This window comes from Macaca nemestrina, chromosome 8, assembly GCF_043159975.1.
Source record: "Macaca nemestrina isolate mMacNem1 chromosome 8, mMacNem.hap1, whole genome shotgun sequence".
NCBI lineage: Eukaryota > Metazoa > Chordata > Mammalia > Primates > Cercopithecidae > Macaca > Macaca nemestrina.
Genome location: NC_092132.1, coordinates 130,995,038 through 131,010,431, shown reverse-complemented (window position 1 = coordinate 131,010,431; position 15,394 = coordinate 130,995,038). Strand labels below are relative to the sequence as shown.

Sequence of the window (15,394 nt, the reverse complement as noted above, 5' to 3'; positions counted from 1 at the left end):
CACCAGCAGTCAGGGGTGCTGGGGGCGTCCCGATCTGTTCGCACATGGACAGGGAGGCGTGTAAGCTGCCCCAGGGGACTCACCACCTCTCTTAATTAATAGGGAAACATTCCACTCTGGAAAAAGAGAAAACCTGGGAGGTTCTCTTTCCTTGAATTAAGACAAGGCCTTAAAACCAATAGGGAGGAACACCAGAAACGGTTTTGCTTCCGGGTCAGGCAGTGGGAGGAACTCCAGGCCCTGAGTGTCTGGGCTTCCTGGGGGTCTTATAATCACAATGTGAGAATTGTCATGGCCATGATTTATTTAGGTTTTACAAATTCTGCAGGGACCAGGTTCCACAAACCTCCAGACCTGCTCCTCTTTCCCACTCTACCCCACCCTTTGCAGGGAGCTACATGGTTCTAAAAAATGGTCCACTGGACTCTGTAACTGAAAAGTCACCTGGCAAGGGACCCACTCTGATGGGTCTTGGAGTGTTCTAGCCACAGAGCTGTGTGCAGGCGCAACAGAGGGCCCGGTGGGGCTGAGCCAGGACCCCCGACGGGCGGCTTTCTAGTTTAGGTCCAAGGTTAGAACATGGCTCTTTGGGAGTCTGGGGAAAAATAACTCACTTCCTAAGCTACATCTACAAAAATCGCAAAGACAGTACAGCCGGCATCTCAGGCTGAACTTGCTGCTGTGTTGAGCGGCGTGAAGGCACCCCACCGTCTCGCTGCCTAGCATTTCAGGACAGGCCAAACAATGAATTTCTTATTCTTTTAGGAGAGGTCTGATTTTGACAAATTCTTTCTAACTTAATATCACAGTGCATAGCTCTCCTCTCATCAAAGGTCTTCATGATCGTTTTAGGGAGAAAAACCAAAGAACAGTGGGACGAACAAAACTGCCCCAGGACCTGGTGCTGGCAGCCAGCTCATCACCCACATGGGGATCTGCAGTAGGGGTCAGCTGGGGGCCCTCAACCAGCAACCCGCTCCTAAGCACATCCAGATTTGTCCTCACATCCATGTCTTTTTTGGCAACTTCCTGGTGAACCTGAATCTACCCCTCTGCACAGCCTTGGGTGGGCCGCTGAGGGCAATGAGTGAGCTGGGGCCACGAGTCAGCAGGCAGGCAGGGAAAAGGAGCCTCAGGAGGCTCATCTGGTTGGTCCGAGCCACAGCCACCACACACAGCCTCTTCCTCAGCTTCACCTCCACTGAGAACTCTGCAGCTCTGCAGTGGCCACCATGGACGTTCTGCAGAAACCAGGCCCACTGCCAAAGGCAGGCCCAGTACATCAAGGGCTCAGAGCCACAGAGTGGGGGCAGATCTGAGCCCTCGGCCAGCACAGGCACATCAGGCTCGTTTCACCTGTTCCCCTACCCACAAGGTCTAGGACAGACAAGAGACTGACTTCCAATGGTCCACACATGGATTCTGCAATCTGGTTGCTGGCCTCCCAGGGATCCAACCCTCCTGAGCTAGAGGGTCCCTCTGGTCCAGTCAGTCCTTCCTCCAGGGACCTAACGAATCCGACTCTGCTTGAATAATCAATGACGGGGCAAAGGCAAGTGGGGCAGATGGGAGCTCTGGCAAACACGGGAGGAGGGGTCTTGGAAGAGCCCCTGTCTGCAGCAGCTGGGTGCTCACACATGGACAACCTACCCTCTGACTGTGCTCATTGGGCTGGTGCTACCATCTGTGGTTGTAAAGGTCCAAAAAAGGCTATGGAAAGGACAGGCGGGCTGGAAGGAATGTGGAGAATGACCCCAGGATAGGGGAGGAGGAGACTGGCCCCATCAATCCAGCTCACAGCCGGGAAAAGTGCAGGAAGACAGACAAACAACTCCAACGTGGGCGAAAGACACACCTCCAAGGACCGAAGTTGCAGAGTCCCTGTGACAAGGAGACCCAGGATAGAAACACTGTGTGGAGGATGCGATGTCAACCTCGGAAGGTCGGAAGGGGCCTCCTATGCTTTCCACACCAACTTCTCCCATGGGAGAAACCCTGCCACAAGGCCCAGGAAACCACAGACCCCAAGCCAGCTGTGCCCAGCACAGACACCGAGGAATGATGGTGATGCCGGTGACACCAGGAGGACGTGGCCCCTAGCGCATCATCAGCTATAGGACGATTGGTGTGTCTGTGGCCTCCCTCTCATCAGACTGCAGCCTCAGGGGACACTTAGAACTCTGTCTCTGTCTCCTCGCCCTCAGGCGCCTTGAGCTTACATTTCCCGCAGCACAGCAGCCGTTGAAGCAGCACCACAGAAGTAGCAGTAGCAGCACCTGAGGAGGCTGCAGAAGACAAACAGGGCCTTGGCCCACCCGCTGGACAGCAGGAGGTAGGTGTTCACGTTCTCTTCCCCAAAATGTTCGGCCAGGTAGAGCCCCAGCGAGCCGTAATTGTCATAGATGTTCCTTTTTGTGGCGTCTGTCAGGATGGCATGGGCCTTGTTGATCTCCTTAAACTTGTCTGTGGCCTCCGGGTTGTCAGGGTTCTTGTCGAGGTGATATTTCGAGGCAAGTTTCTGATAGGACTTTTTAATGTCATCTGAGGTTGCGTTTTCATCCAGCCCAAGAACGTGGTACAATGATTCCCCAGAGGTAGACAGTGAGCGCTGTCTCTGGTCTGCCATGTTAGCCTAATCTGCCCGTCCGCCAACCCTCCCGCAGGCTCCATGGCTCCTGCTCCCCGCTCTGCAGCGCTGCTGGGCAGCAGCCGATGCACTCCTCAGCCTGGAGACCCCGGTGGCAGCGGCAGCGGCGGCAGCAGAAGGTGCGGGTGCAGCACCGGCAGCGGCAGCAGAGATGCGGCAATTATTTTAAAATAAAAAAAAATACCTGCTCTATGGAAGGGAGATTGATGAGTTGAGAGCTTCCTGGGGTTGGGTGGAGACAGGGCTGATAAACTGCTGTCCATATTCAAGGGCCTCAAGGCCCTACCCCCAAAGTAGGGGCTCCCAGCCCCGAGTTGTCACATAAAACAAACTCCCTCCAGCCAGATGCAGCCTGTGCCCCTGAAAGCCCAGCTCAGGATGTGGGTCTCTCCTAGGGTTGCTGGAGATCTTCAGGGAGATAGGGAATGTCCTTCTCTCAGCACTTTCTTCCCCAGGCTGCCCCGGCCACAAAAGTCCCTTGTCAGGTTCATTACCACCTTCTACTCGTTTCCGGTGAGTGCTTTTATCAGCAGTTTTTTTTGATAATGATGATGGGGATGGGTGATAATAGCTTCCTGAGTTCTTAGGAGAGGTGACAACGTGCTAGCAGCCCTTGCTCTCCGCACCTCCTCCACCTTGGGGTCCACTCTGGCAGCGCTGAGGAGCTCTTCAGCCTGCTGTTGCACTGTGGGAGCCCCTCTCTGGGCTGGCCGAGGCTGGAACCGGCTCCTTCTGCTTTCGGGGAGGTGTGGAGGGAGAGGTGCAGGTGGGAACCGGGGCTGCACGGCGCTCGTGGGCCAGCTCGAGTTCCCGGTGGGGGCGGGCTTGGCAGCCCCACACTGGTAGCTACTGGCTGGCGCTGCCCGCCCCAGGCAGTGAGGGGCTTAGCACCAGGGCCAGCAGCTGCGGAGGGTGTGCTAGGTCCCCCAACACTGCTGGCCAGCCTGTGCCATGCTCGAATTATTGCCAGGCCTCAGCTGCCTCCCTGCAGGGCAGGGCTCGAGACCTGCAGCCTGCTATGTCCAAGCCCCCCACCCCCAGGTGGGCTCCCACGCAGACCAAGCATCCCTGACAGGCCCCGCCCCCTGCTCCACGGTGCCGGGTTCCATCCACCACCCAAGGGCTGGGGAGTGCCTGCGCACGGTGCCAGGACTGACATGCAGCTGGACCCCCGGCCCCCACTAAGGGAAGCCAGTTGGGCTCCTAAGTTGGGTGGGGACTTGGAGAACTTTTGTGTCTAGCTGGAGGATTGTATATGTGCCAATCAGCACTCTGTGTCTAGTTCAGGGTGTGTAGATGCACCAAACAGCACTCTATATCTAGCTAATCTGGTGGCGACTTGGAGAACTTTTATGTCTAGCTAGAGGATTGTAAATGCACCAATCTGTGTCTAGCTCAGGGTTTGTGGATGCACCAAACAGCACTATGTATCTAGCTAATCTGGTGGGGACTTGGAGAACTTTTATGTCTTGCTAGAGGATTGTAAATGCACCAATCAGCACTCTGTGTCTAGCTTAGGGATTGTAAACACACCAATCAGCATGCTGTCAAAAACAGACCAATCAGCTCTCTGTAAAACGGACCAATCAGCTCTTTGTAAAATGGACCAATCAGCAGAATGTGGGTGGGACCAGATAAGGGAATAAATACAGGCTGCCGGAGCTAGCAGCGGCAACTGTCTCGTGTTCTTTTGTGTGTTGTGGTGGGTGTTGTTTTTTCGGTGTTTACAATAAATGTTGCTGCTGCTCACTTTTTGGGTCCGTGCTGCTGTCATGAGCTGTGACACTCACCGCTAAGGTCTCCAGTTTGACTCCTGAAGCCAGCGAGACCACGAACCCACCTGGAGGAGTGAACAACTCCAGACGCGCGGCCTTTAGGAGCTGTTAACATTCACCGCTACAGTCCGTGGCTTCATTGTTGAAGTCAGTAACACCAAGAACTCACCAATTCCGGACACAGTTATGACAGGCCAATCATGTTACACAGAAGATTTCCTTGAATCTTCACAACATTCAGTATGTTGACACTTTATGAGACGTACACACTTCTCTTCATTTTACAGAGGAGAAAGCTGAGATTTAGAGATAAATTGATTTCCTCTAGATCACATTGGCAGTTGTCAGATCTGACTGACTAGCTCTGAAGTCCTTGCTCTTAACCCTGTCTTGATGTAGGCTGGATGCTCCACTTGGACTCTAGCCTGTAAGGCTGTCTTCTCCTCTGGAAGGAACCAGCCCACTATATGAAATGGACATGACTTTTTTTTTCACCCCCAGGTTGGAATGAAGTGGTATGATGGTGATACCGGCTCATTGCAATCTCTGTCTCCCGGGTTCAAGCAATTCTCCTCCCTCAGCCTCCTGAGTGCTGGGATTACAGGTGTGCGCCACCATGCCTGGCTATTTATTTATTTTTTTTGGAAGTGGAGTCATGCTCTTGTGACCAGGCTGGAGTGCAGTGGTGCGATCTTGGCTCACTGCAACCTCTGCCTCCTGGGCTCAAGCAGTTCTCCTGCCTCAGCTTCCCAAGTAGCTGGAACTACAGGCAAGCACCACCATGCCAAGCTGATTTTTGTATTTTTAGTAGAGACGGGGTTTCACCATGTTGGCCAGGATGGTCTCGATCTCTTAACCTCGTGATCAACCTGCCTCTGCCTCCCAAAGTGTTAGGATTACAGGCCTGAGGCACCACGCTGGGCCTAATTTTTTATTTTTAGTAGAGACGGGGTTTCGCCATGTTGGCCAGGCTGGTCTCAAACCCCTGACCTCAAGTGATCTGCCTGCCTTGGCCTCTTAAAGTGCTGGGATTACCAGCATGAGCCACTGAGCCCGGCTTGGACATGACTTTCTTACATCATTCTCCAGCCATCATTCTCCAGGTACCCTTCTTCCCATACCTCCCTGAGATCTGGGGCAGCAGTTTCAGTGGCGTGTGTGTGTGTGTGTGTGTGTGTGTGTGTGTGTACACCTCTGTATTTCATATACACACTCCAATCATAGCTTTCCATTATCCAGTGAATGGCATTTAAAGGGTGAAATTGAAGCGACATGGACAAAAGTCATAAAGCTTCTGTGCACAAAATACATGGGATATGTTCCACGTATTTGTTGTTGTCTGTATAGGTGTCTCATGTGGGTGGAAGATGCCCGACTTTTCCCTGTATCAGCCTGCGGCACCTCAAGGAGTGCCTGGCATATCACGTAGACTCAATAAAAATTTTCTAAATTAATGAAAGAAAAAACATGAATATTTCAATAATATCAGAATCTTAAAGTTTCAGTTTCTTCATCTGTAAAATAGGTATGATTATTTTCTTTTCTGCTAGACTGAAAGCTTCTTAAGGGTGGGGAATGGATTGTATTCTGGGTCCTGTCCCTAACACCAGGGGCACTGCTAGGCACATAGGATGTACTCAATCAAAGTCAACTGGCCAAAATGAATTCCCTGAAACTCCCAGGTGAGGTCTGAGAATGGAAGAAGCAAGACCTAGAACATGCCCTGGACCGACCTTCCTCCCTCCCTCACTCCCTCCCTGCCTCCCTGTCTTTCTCTCTCTCTCTCCCTCTTTCTCTGTTTCTCTCTTTCTCTCTTTCTCTCGACAGAATCTTGCTCTGTTTCCCAGGCTGGAGTGCACTGGCGCAATCTCTGTTCACTGCAGCCTTCACCACCTGGGTTCAAGCAATTCTCCTGCCTCAGCCTCCCGAGTAGCTGGGATTACAGGCATCTGCCACTACCCTTGGCTAATTTATATATATATATATATATATATATATATATATATTTATATATATATTTTTTTTTTAGTAGAGATGGCGTTTCACCATGTTGGCCAGGATGATCTTGAACTCCTGACCTCAGGTGATCCACCTGCCTCAGCCTCCCAAAGTGCTGGGATTACAGGCGTGAGCCTCTGGGCCTGGTGCCCTGCACATTTTTTAGAGAAGAACATTTTGGTGTTAAATTATTGAAATAAATTGTATTATCTGCCCCCTTACTGCACAGTCTCATGTGCAAAGTCCACGGAAAAGTGGTCCCTGGAACCCAAAACCAAGCCTTCTGGATCCCAATGCCAATTTCCTTACTCCTACTGGTTTCCTGTTTATTCCGTCTCCATTAAAATGTCAGATGCCTCCAGTGTGATCATTATCTCACTGCTTATTATTAGGGATAAGCAGAGGTTCACTGAGTGCAGGTATAAGGCACAGGATTGACACCTTGGAGAGGGCCTGCTTCAGGAGTTGGAAGAAACACCTGCCAAACCTCACCTGTCAGCCACAGCCACGTGGCCAGAAGCTGTTTTCTGAGCTCACCTAGGCATTAGCACCTCGGTTGTTGACCCCTGGGAGGGGATTTCTTAAAAGTACCTTTCTACCGTTTTATCCCTCTGCCCCCATAGCTTGTCAACATCCCTTCAGCTTGGTGGCCTACCGAGTTTCCACCCAGCAGAGTGGCTTGCCCCACACCAGTGGCTCGCATGGGCCTTCTTATCTCCTTGGCCCAGCTGAATCTTGGTGAGCCGGTAGCGAGTTATGGTCTGGGCATTCTGGAGGAGCCAACTTCCAGGGTAGCATCAATTGCTGGGAGGGGTCTGTGGTCTGCAAGTCAAATCTAGAGGTATGCAGCAAAGCCAGGTGAAGGCAAACACTGACTATTGCCTTGGAGTTGCCTGAAGGGGTAATCTGCGGCAGGAGGGTGTGTGAGGAAATGGGAGTAGTGGCCCCGCCCATTTCACCTTGGTGCCAGGGTGGAGTTTGCAGACTAATTACAGGTAAAGGAGCTTAAAGCTTTCTGCATTGCTTTCTTCCTCCTCAGTCGGCCTCACCTTCTCCTCCAGAACCACCAGGACCTACAGCAGTCCCACGGTGCTCCCCAGTCTCAGGGGTGGTGTCCCTGTGCTTTACTATGTCTTTCCATTATGTTTTCATTATTTCTTTTCCTGCCCCATCTTGGTGCCCAGTAAGCCTATCCCCCCATTACAGAAATAACTACAACAGAAACAATTTAATATTGATGAGGCATGTCAGGTATGCAGTATCTTATTAAATCGTCAAATCACGTGGATTGGGTATTGTCATGCCCATTTTATGGTTGGGGAAATTGAGCCTTGGAGAAATTGAGAAACTTGTCCAAGGCCACCCAGCTGGTAAGCGGCTAGCCAGAGCCCCCAGCCACACCTGCCCATGTGGGCCTGCTTCAAGGTCTGGATCACTCTGGCATCTTCCCAACTCAAATCCACCAGTTCTTCATTCCATCAGTCAGCCCTTGCAATCAGCAAGTGACCACAGAATCCCACCATGGGCGTGGGCACTTGGGGGGACATAAAAGAAGGCCAAGCCATGGCCTCTGCCCAAGGGGAGCTGAGGAGCTGGCTGAGGAGGTAAGACAAAGACCCATAGAATAGTGAGGGAAGAAGCCAGACTGTGCTGAGATGATTTGATTTGCATTTAATGGCTACAGAGCTGGAGTGAGAGACTTAGTTTCGCACACATCCCCTGTGTGAGCGCTGCCATGCCACTGCCCTTCTCTGGATTTCAGTTTCCCTGTCTGCAAAATGAGGGGGTTGTCCTAGAGGATTGTACATATACAAATCATACTTCCTTGTGATCAAGTCAGCATACCCCTCTTAACGGGAAAGTGGAGAAACTGAGGCCCCGGGATTAAGACTGTCCCAGAAAGTAACTGGAGCAAGGCCAAAAAGTAAAACCAAACCGAGATTTGACCCATAGGAGAAAATCGTTGTGTTGCTAAGAATAGGACTCCACACCCAAGAGCGAGCCCTGGGAGCCCTGTGAGTGCGGAAGCTACTCACTGACTTCTCGACGCTTTTGTGCCTGACAAAGCCCTGAGGGCGTCATCCTGGTGTGGATTTCCCTTGGTTCTTGGGCACTCAAGGAAAAGCAAATTGGTTGATTCTGATCCTTTCACTGCCAGGGTGCTGTGGGGTAGCCTGGGAGTGAGCAGGCTCCCATGAGCCATTTCTAAGTCATTTTCCTTAGAAACAGGAAACAGTGTTCAGGTTTGGAGGAGTGACTGAAACAAGACACCGAGAGGTTGGGGGTTGGAGGATGGGCTTCATCTGTCTGGCTGTTTTTCCTTCGAGGCAGCTGGATGCAGACGCGCACACAGCTCGCAGTGTGTCCTGAAGAAGGAAGCATTTGTATTGGCTACACAGAGAGGAGATCTAGAGTGTTTTTTTTGCATTCTTTTGTTGCAAAGTCCTGTTCTTAGCTGTGTTGCCTGTTTCTTCCAGGCTGACACAGGCCTGCTGATCCAGGATGAGTGTGTTTTGAAGTTGGGTGAATGTCACTGCCCCTCCTTGCCGTGTCTCATAACAATGATTAGTTATGGTGCCGGCTTAAATGTGCAGAGCATAAAACCACTTCCACAACACTTCACAAACAGTACCTCGACTTGTATATAATTGGAGCAAGATGGGATATGCTTCATAATGTCCATTTCACAGATAGGGACATTGAAATTCAAGATTTTTTTTTCCACTGAAAAAGGTCTGTTCATGATAAAAATCTTTACCTAAATTCTATGGGTGAAGACATTCTCTATCACTTGAGGAACAGACATCCATATAGTCCAGTATTGAGAGGTGAAGCCAGCTGGATTTCCTGGGTCAAGTGCAGACTTGGAGAACTTTTCTTTCAAGATGATTGTAAAACGCACCAATCAGTGCTCTGTAGCTAGCAAGAGTATTGTAAAATGCACCAATCAGCCCTCTGTAAAACGCAGCAATCAGTGCTCTGTAGCTAGCAAGAGGATTGTAAAATGCACCAATCAGAGCGATTCTAAAAGTAGCCACTCACGGGGAGGATTGAGAAAAGAGCATTCTGATAGGACAGAAACGGAACATGGGAGGGGACAAATAAGAGAAAAAAAGCTGGCCACTGCCCCCAGCCAGCAGTGGCAACTCGCTCAGGTCCCCTTCCACGCTGTGGAAGCTTTGTTCTTTTGCTCTTCACAATAAACCTTGCTACTGCTCACTCTTGGGTCTGTGCCATCTTTAAAAGCTGTAACACTCACCATGAAGGTCTGTGGCTCCATTCTTGAAGTCAGTGAGACCATGAACCCACTGTCAGGAACCAACTCCCGACACAGTATGACACCCAGGTGATAGAGGTGAACTCAAATGACCCTTCCTGTCTTCCTAAGTCCCATGATCCCATATTATCTCTTTTCTTTCATCTTCTTTTCCCTCTTTGATCCCTTTATACCCAAAGCCATTCTCTACATGAACTTTCACTCTCCACTCCAGCTAACGATCTGGTAGACCTAGGGCTTTATACACTCAAAACCCTGTTCTCCTCCCAGCTTAGGACAGAAACAATAGGAGAGCGGGCTACATGCACCTTGTCTCTTATAAAGGCATAAATTTGTATGGGTGAAATCCTGGCTAACACGGTGAAACCCTGTCTCTACTAAAAATACAAAAAATTAGCCGAGTGTGGTGGCGGACACCTGTAGTCCCAGCTACTCGGGAGGCTAAGGCAGGAGAATGGCATGAACCCAGGAGGCAGAGCTTGCAGTGAGCTGAGATGGCACTGCCACTGCACTCCAGCCTGGGCGACAGAGCGAGACTCCGTCTCGGAAAAAAAAAAAGCTGACAAACATGACTTCATACCTGAGAGGTGGGGTGGGGAAGGGCAGTCATTTTTTAAAACACTTACTGTGCCAGGTATTTTGCATAGAGTAACCCATTTATAATCTCAGGGACAGCCCCGCCCGGGAGGTTTTATTACTCCGCAGATGAGGAAAGCAACTTGCCCAAGGTCACTCAGTTAATAAGTCAGATCTGGGATTTCAAAACGGGTCCATGTATTCTTAACCACTACACCCTACAGGCATAGAAAAGCAGGACTCGAACTCTGGCTTCCTCACCATCCATCTAGCACCTTCACGATCAGGGCTCCCCACTCTGAAGTTTATCTTTGTGCTATCTCTAAAAGAAGGCCTTTGTCAGTGCACACTGCAAATCAGATCAGATGAGCACTGGGGCAGGCTGAATAATGCCTCCCTCCAAAGATGGTCTCATGCTAATCCCTGGAACCTGTGGCTGTTAGTGTATATGGCAATAAGGACTTGCAGGTGTGACTAAATTAAAAATCTTGAGATGGGGGACTATCCTGGATTATTTGGGTAGGTTCGAAAAGTAATCACAAGGGTCTTTGTAAGAGGGAGGCAAGAAGGTGAAGGAGGAAGTAAGAGGTGTGAGAATGAAAGTAAGAGGTTGCAGTGATGGCAGGTGGGGCTGGAGTCCAGGCGACTCCGGGAACTAGGAGAAAAAGGAAACACTCTTCCCCTGGAGTCCCAGGAAGGGATCATCTGGGTGGTTGATTTCAGTTCAGTGAAACTGATTTCAGACTTCCGGCCTCCAGAACTCCAGTAAGAGAATCAGTTTGTTATTTTAAACCCCCAATGTGCTAATTTGTTAGGATAGCCATAAGAAACCAATATAAGTACTGTTTACCTACCCAGGGGATTAAACTATTTAAAGCACTTAAATGTATCCTTTTATATGAAAATAAAGTGCAGTAATTCACTGTAAGCAGAAGCCATGATTGCTCTTAGGCTGGCCCTTGGGTGTTTGAATTAAAATGTATCTTTTTACTTACTAAAGCCAAAGATATATTAGGTCAGGCTCTGCAAGACTAATTTTTTTTTGTTTGTTTGTTTTTTGTTAAGACAGAATCTCCCTCTGCCACCCAGGCTGGAGGGCAGTGGTGTGATTTTGGCTCACTGCAACCTCTGCCTCCTGGGTTCAAACAATTATCCTGCCTCAACCTTCTGAGTGCCTGGGACTACAGGCGCGCACCAACGCCCGGCCAATTTTTTGTATTTTTAGTAGAGATGGGGTTTCACCATATTGGGCAAGCTGGTCTTGAACCCGTGACCTCAGGCCTCCCAAAGTTCTGGAATTACAGGCATGAACCACCTTGCCTGGTCTGCAAGCCTAATTTTTATTGGAGATATAAAAGTTTTTTCATGTACAGTATTTGAAAGTAAGAAATTTAAAATCTCTATACCAGACATCTACTAATATTCACTGTATCAGTGAAGGAAATATACTTTAATACATGCAGCAAACACTAATATTCTTAATAAAGTGGAAAAAATTCATATATTAATTGGTATCACCTTTGTGTTCAATTCCATTCTGTTGAAGAATTATTCAGTCATATATTTCTGTCTTGAGTAGAGATGTATGCGTAGAAATATATATATCTTTTGGGCACATAATATAATATACCAACTTCATATGCATTATATATATATCACTTATCATTCTAAATTTTATAACAAGGCAAACATTTTAGCTATGGGACCTGGTGTGTAGCTGGAAAGAAAGTTTTTCTCATTATTCTTCTCCCAAAAAGAGTTAGCATGTGGGTTTCGGCCTCAAAATATTTCTCGAATGTATTTGTGCTTTTTGGGTAATTTTTGTTCTTGAAGACAATGTTTATTATACATATTATTTTGTTGAAATTACCACTGACTACACAAATTACTCTTTATAATAATGACTGTTTTGATTATAAACTTTGTGCCCATGAACATGAGTTTGAACAATGTATTCCAAAAATCTAATTGACACAGGCTCAGGGGCAAGTCATGGCTATCACTAGGTATGGATCCATTTGCTTTCCAATATGGCTGTGAAAGTTTGCACCAGACTTCATTTAACAGTTGGTTAAAAGGTGGAGCACAATCAGTAGATCCTGAGAATGGTGTTTACCCTTCTTTTGCTGATGACAGGACCACTGAGCTTTGCTGAGGCACCATGCTGAGACTTAAAGAAGTATCTTGGCTGGCCGAGGTGGCTCACGCCTATAATCCCAGAACTTTGGGAGGACGAGGCGGGAGGATCACTTGAGTCCAGGAGTTCAAGACCAGCCTGGGCAACAGAGTGAGACTCTGTCTCTACAACAGATTTTTAAAAAATTAGGTATGGTGGCAAGCACATATAGTCTCAGCTACTTGGGAGGCTGAAGTGGGAGAATCACTTGAGTTCGGGAGGTGGAGGTTGCAGTGAGCCATGATTGCGCCACTGCACTCTAATGTAGGTGACAGAATGAGACCCTGTCTCAAAAAACAAAAACAAACAAATAAAAAGAAGTATATCCGCTGCTACACCTCTGGAACGACAATATATGCAAAATACAAATGTAAATATAAAACATAGAATATAAATTATCAATGAGTGTTAGTTGAGTAACACTGACTTGGAATTGAAAGAACATTTGCAGACACCAGTAATGGGGGAGTAGAAAATGTGAAAAAGAAACCTTAAGTCAATTAAGAGAATACACTCTGCAAATTAGGGGTGGATCCTTGGGTTAATCTGCAGCCTGCAGTTGTACCCTGCTAGAAGCAGCTTGGATGCCACTGGAGTTAATTTTGGGTCCTAGTAAATATCTTCTCTGTATTATCCTCTGTGTAAGACATATGTAAATACTGCCAGATACATTTTTAAAAGGCCCAGGTACTATTGCCTATAGGTTGACATTAATGTACTCCCAGAATGCCCAGGCATGGTATGGGGTGGCCACCCCATGGTTCCTGTGTTCTTAGACTGAAGACCACTCCTGCGGAACATTTATTATTAGCCTAGGCCGGTGTGAACAGACGGGGTGCATTTTAGGATTCAGTTTTCCTGTTTTTGGGGGGTTGCTGCTAATTTGGAATAAGCATACTATTCATGATCTGTATCCCATAATTTGGTTTAAAATCTGTCACCTTACCACTTCTGGTCACTCCCTCTGAATTTGGGGACTCCAAGACCAATTTTTATTCTTCTGCTGTCTCCACCTCCAGTGCTAGGCCCAGAGGGGCGCACCTTAAATCTGAATCAATCTACAAAGCCCAACGGAAGCCAGTGGCAGGGTTTGGTGGGATTTTAATAGCAACCTACCAAAATCAGGAAGATAGGGAATAGGAGTAAATTATTCTTTCCTACTCTCCAAATTTTCAGTGTTGCTCTCATTCTATATTCTCATCTCGAAATCACTGCTAGAGATTTCCTGAGTCCAAAGGGTGAGAAACTACCTTGAAACCAACTTGGGAAATGTTTAGAGCTGCCAGGGTTGTATGTAAAATTTCCATGGCAATAAACAACGGATACTTTTTTGGTTCTATTCCACCCAGGAAAAACAAAGATCCCCAAAGTCCATTTTGCTCCGAGGTCAGTGGACACAGGTCTGTAACTGTCCTGTGCTGTATGGGTCTGTAGAAGGGCCAGTCATGGGTCATCGAGGTATTCACAGTCAACTGTACCCAAGTCCAAGCCTGGCTCTGTTCTCATACACAGAGACAGGATGGGGGCTGCTGGTCCAGCCTGAAGCCTTGCTCTGTGGCACTGATACGGGGGCTATTTCCTCACCTGAAGACCTGGAAGCAGTAAGTTGACAAGAGCACCAACTGCCCTGCCATCGCGTCCCAGTGGGCGTCAGTGGGAAGGCCTAACCAAGGCCTCCCTCCAGTGGCTATCAGGCAGACAGGCCAGCCGTTCCCCCTCCAGGAGCAAGGGACCCTTCTTACCCTTTTGATCACATTTCCCTCTCTTAAAGGGGCACTGCTCTGGGAAAGGGTCATGCCTTGGATCCTATAGTCATGGTCCGTGGGTGAAACAGGGACTCGTGACTCTTGACTTCCTAGCCATAGTTCTGCCCATTGGACCACCCACCCTCCCTGCTGCTGGCCTCCTGGCTCACCCATCAAATCCAACTGCTTTATCTAGGAAATATTTTTCTCTCATTCTCTTGTTGCCCTTGCTTTCCTCACTCACCTGTTTTTGTTTCTGTTTTATTTTGTTCCAGACACCCTTGTCAGGGAAGTAGATCAGGGAGGCCCAAAAGGTTTGGCCTGGGTGGGCTGCTATCGCTTAAGGACACGTCTGTCTCTGGGGCTCCTCCCTAACAGCTGGCCTCTGGAGCCAGGAGATGCAGCTGACTGGCAGTCTGCAGAGGCAGATTGTGTTGTTACGTGCTGGTCACCGCCTTGAGCTTTAAGCCACAGGCAGCAATGAATCTGGAGGCAGGGCATCTCTGGGGATGATCGACCATACCTGCTCAGGTTCTTGCAGGGCAGGGCAGGCAGAGGTGTGTGTTTGGAGCCAGAAAGCCTTCCTGCCCACCTACTGTGCCTCAGTTTCCCTATCTGAACCATCTTCATAAAAACAACTTATGGATCTCAGGGCAGCACATTTGTAAAAACCTGAAAAACATAAAGAAAAACATCACTCACATTTCTCCATTGAACATTTTCCTGTTTTATATATATTTTATGTAACTGAATCACATTGCATATACAATTATGTGTTCTATTTTTAAACAATAACCTTTCCTTGTTTTAAAAGTAATAATACATATTTATTATGTGTTATTACATAGAAAATTCAGACACAAAGAAGAAAGGAAAAATGACTCCTTACTGCTCCATTGAGAAATAATAAATATGAATATTATTCTGATACATATCTTTCTGGTCTTTTTAACAAGCATAATATACCAAAAGGAAAAAAACTCAGTAGATTCATACTTTACTCACTTTTTTGTAACTTTCCTTTTTCATGTAACTCAGTAGGAACAATTTTTTTTTTTTTTGAGATGGAGTCTCACTCTGTTGCCCAGGCAGGAGTGCATTGGCACAGTCTCAGCTCACTGCAACCTCTGTCTCCTGGGTTAAAGCGATTCTCCTGCCTCAGCCCTCCGAGTAGCTGGGATTACAGGCATGTGTCACTAC

General features: G+C 48.2%; 1 long non-coding RNA gene and 1 pseudogene across 1 annotated transcript; both read right to left on the bottom strand.

Moving 5' to 3' along the window:
* Positions 1-1,823: 1,823 nt before the first annotated feature.
* LOC105482060 (dnaJ homolog subfamily C member 5 pseudogene) lies at positions 1,824-2,676 on the bottom strand (annotated as a pseudogene).
* A 9,033-nt stretch (positions 2,677-11,709) lies between these two features.
* LOC139355696 (uncharacterized) lies at positions 11,710-14,436 on the bottom strand. Its single transcript, XR_011606560.1, has 3 exons — positions 14,034-14,436; positions 13,396-13,561; positions 11,710-12,574 (listed from the first exon to the last, which is right to left on the bottom strand). It is a non-coding gene; the product is annotated as an uncharacterized lncRNA (long non-coding RNA).
* Between the last annotated feature and the right edge of the window lie 958 nt (positions 14,437-15,394).